The sequence below is a fragment of the Elephantulus edwardii genome, unplaced genomic scaffold, assembly GCF_000299155.1.
Source record: "Elephantulus edwardii isolate Elephantulus edwardi_28Jun2011 unplaced genomic scaffold, EleEdw1.0 scaffold00128, whole genome shotgun sequence".
Lineage (NCBI taxonomy): Eukaryota > Metazoa > Chordata > Mammalia > Macroscelidea > Macroscelididae > Elephantulus > Elephantulus edwardii.
The window spans coordinates 3,116,544-3,120,587 of record NW_006399878.1 but is presented as its reverse complement, the minus strand read 5'-3'; positions in this window follow the sequence as shown (position 1 = coordinate 3,120,587).

Sequence of the window (4,044 nt, the reverse complement as noted above, 5' to 3'; positions counted from 1 at the left end):
AGGAAAATGTGCAACAATGAATGAATGAAAATCCAACCTTTCTGTAAACATTCATTCAAATCACAATTTTTTAAAACAAAATTAATCTGACAGGACTTCTAGCATAGAAAACAGTTTACTTTTGAACAAAGAATAAGACTACAACAAATGAGCTGGCAAATTTTTGTTTTGTTTTGATGGTTAACAATAGTTCCATGTTCTCTGTTTCATTCTAAGGTGTCTGCGCTGTAGATGGATGAAGAGGCGTCTGGCCCATTTTCTCCATTTCTTGGCTGAATATGCAGAATTGTGACTCTCTTTGTTTCCTCCAAGCCATTGCTAGATACATAACACATTTTTTTACACTGTAAATGGATCATTCCAATTAACACAAATTTCTGTTAAATGTTAACACTACTTGTGGTTTATGAATTAAACCACATAACAACTACCATAACAACTTAAAATAAATTCATGATCTAGTTTCACCCAAATATTTGGGTAGCATACCTTAACACATAAAATCTGGTTTTCAGATTCAGAGATATGAGAGTAAGATTCTGTGTGAAATTCAAGATTTCAAGACACATTACAATGCTGAGTTTTATTTATGAAACCTGCTGGTTAACTGAGACGGTAGAGACAGCAAATCATACATCTTCGTGTATTCCCTTTCTTGTGGTTCCAGTCCGAGACTGAGTGAACCGTTTTTACTCTGAATTCATTACACAGTTCAAATGGCCTGCACTTGAAAATCTCCATCAGTTTTTACCAGACTTTAATCCAATTCTAGCATTTTTCCCCTGCTGGAAAAGAAGTATGAGCAATGAAGCTTAAAGTCACTGAAAGCAATTGGCTGGAAAGTTGTCAGAACAAAATACATTTCAATTATGCTGGGAACTTATATTGCTTCTCGTCTCATCTTCCTTAATTGGTGGGACAGTCTATGATAACAAGAAGACAGGTTTAGGAAATAATTGTGTCAGTTTACTTTATAAATATCTTTTTATTTCTCTTATTGAATGTAGCAAAAGTATTGAATTTATAATTACAGGTTCTTGGTGGGTCAACAGATTAATCCTCCAATGATATTTGTGTTGCTTCTCTATCAGCTCAGCAAACTATGACAGTGTTCCCCAAACACTTATTTAAATTATGCAAAGTTTCAAATAGAAATCATGTTCTTTTGGAAATTTAGTTCAAGTTAAACTAACATGGCGTGTTTGTTGATGCCAAAATGTCTGTCTTCAGTAAATATACTGAGATACTCTTGTGCCTTGTATGCACTACTTAAAACAAACAAAAAAAAATCTGAGGGGTTGTTTTGTTTTTTTTTTAATTTAAATGGAGTGTAAATGTTTTGTAATTGTAATTAGCAAATGGAATAATAGGCTGTATACTTTCTTTTGGTACTGATTTTGACAATTTAAAGCAAATTACCTTTAAAACAACACAGCTAAAGAACTGATACTTAATCAAAGAAAAAATATTTAACTTTTCAGAATCTTTGTTAGACAAAAATTCAACACAAAATAAGCAAGAAGAATGCAGGACAGTGGAATAAAAGATCCTTGTAATTATATATCTTGATAAAGATATCAAGGGTTTTATATTAAGTGAGTTTGTGGAAAAAGCAATGTCAGCCATTGCATTTTACAATCATCTGAGTGCAGTTGTCTGAATAAAAATTATGGCAATCTTTTTCACATATTTTTTTAAAAGCTAAAGATTTTAATTCAACCTGATTTAAGAAAACTCAGAAGATACACATTTTTACTTTTATCTTATAGGATTTTTTATGGTCATAATTCTTTATTACCTGAAGTGCCACACTGGAACCTACAGCTACTGCTAGAAGTTTTAAGGAACATGATGTAATAAGAGTTCAATGAAGCGAGAGTTTTCTTCCAAAGCATAATCGTCTAGCTGCTTTTCCAGACAGCTTTTCAAAGTTTATCTCTTATCACTGTTAGTTTTCTTTTCTGATTTTGAGTATACTTGTCCAACTGAAAGCTAAGGAGATTTTTAAAAGGGTGTTTTTATCCTTTACCGAAGCACTATTAATTTTCCCCTTTAGATCTTTTATGAAATTATTCAAATTCATAAATCAGTATGCAGAATCATTAGATTTGAAAATGTTAAACAAAAAAAATGTTTTCATTAAGCTGTAATGTTTCCGTTTCTGCCCTTATATTATAGGTAATGTTTTTATCTTTTTTTTTTAAATTTTATTACTTTGTGTATATGTACTGTCAAATAGGATCTGACTGGTACAGGAGGAGATTGCCCCTCCTTCTCCAGTAGAGCATCTGGTGGATTCGAACTGCATACCTCTGGGATTGCAGTGCTGCTTCTTGTCACTAGGCCACCAGAGCTCGCTTATAGGTAACTTTAAAAGTATATTTTCAGCATTTTACTTCTTAAAAAGTAGATGACAGTTCAAAGCTGAAGACAAATTTAGACCTCAGCTGCCCTGATTATCCATTAAATCGATCATCTTTACTGTTTCTTGTTTTTAGAAAGTACTATATGAGTAAGATTGAAGTTTTTAATTTAAAATTTTTAAATTATACAAACTGCCTCATATATGCTAACTTTTTGAAATTTTGCAATGGGAGATATTTGCCTTTTTCCCCCAAAAGAAAAAAAAATCTAAATAAATGAAAAGAAAAAATGACCAGACATCCAAAGCACTGCATATATATGAAGTCCTGTCTATTACCGGAATATAGTTTGGTTGAACACCTCCATTAGCTGTCTATATGAAATTGCCTTTGCGCTGACAATCTAAATTTCTTTCAACATACACATTTCTTAATAGTCTACCAGGACTACTAATGGCAATATTCATGTCCACAGGCTGGCTAAAGCATCATTTTTTATTTTTTTTTTTGTTTTAGTTTCTGAAGGAGAGGAAGACTGATGAGTTATCTAAGTACGCATTAGTAGTAATTAAATGATTCTCAGGACTGTAACAGACTATGAAACTCAAGTACAATGTAATCAAGTTTACTATTGGAAATACAGCATATGATTGTCAAAAACTGTATCCACTAGGGAAATCAAATACAAAAGACTATAAACATGAGTACAAGAAATGATGCTGTCAATCCTGTGATCCATGTTTCAAGAAGATAAAACATGAAAAAGCTGTTACTCCATTACATTGGGACTAGAATGTTTTCCCTACTTTGAAATACATGTATACTTTACAGGACAGATTCTGAAGATACACCATAATAGAATCTGGTGTACACAGTTATTTATGCAAATAAGACATGTGTTAATACAGTTTATGTTACAGTTTTTGTAAACCCTGCAGTCTCTTCACACATTTGTTTCCTATGTGTATGCATATTTACACAGGCTTGTTGTATGTGAAAAAAATATGGTACTCATATTTACCTGTAAAAGTGATAGCTCTGATACTTTTATGAGTTTGAAGACTATAAAAGTACATACACAAACCACATAAAATGGCAAATGCAAACCTGATTACATTGCAAATTATGTAAAACATGTTGGAAATATCCCCAGTACCACCATCAATCAGTAGCTTTTCCACAAATAACATATATATCGAGGTAAGATCCTTCTGCAGAAACCCATCTTTCCTAAGTAGACCATTACCTGACTTAACCCATGTTTTCACAGCTTACACTCCTTTCCCCACAATTATAGCCTATGTAGATGTGGAAGAGGACCCTGCTACACATCTTAAGTATTTGTTACTCTTTTACAAAAATATCACTGGGATTTTTTAACCTTGTCTTGGTAAAAATTTATAGATTCTAATTTTTATTGAAATTTTAGCAATGTGATCATGTAACTTAATTATTAAAAGTATTAAATAAATGCCAACATTAAAGCAGTCTTGACTTAAAAATTGTGCAGTCTGTTCCCATGGGACTTCCTTTAGAATGTTTGCCAAAGCATCATTCTTTTTTTGTTTGTTTTCTCATTGTAGTTTTTATTTGTATCTCTTTTTTTTTAAATTTAGGTTGTTTATTTTTCATTTCAATGAACATCTACAGAGATTTTGGGATTCCATTCATTCATTGTTGC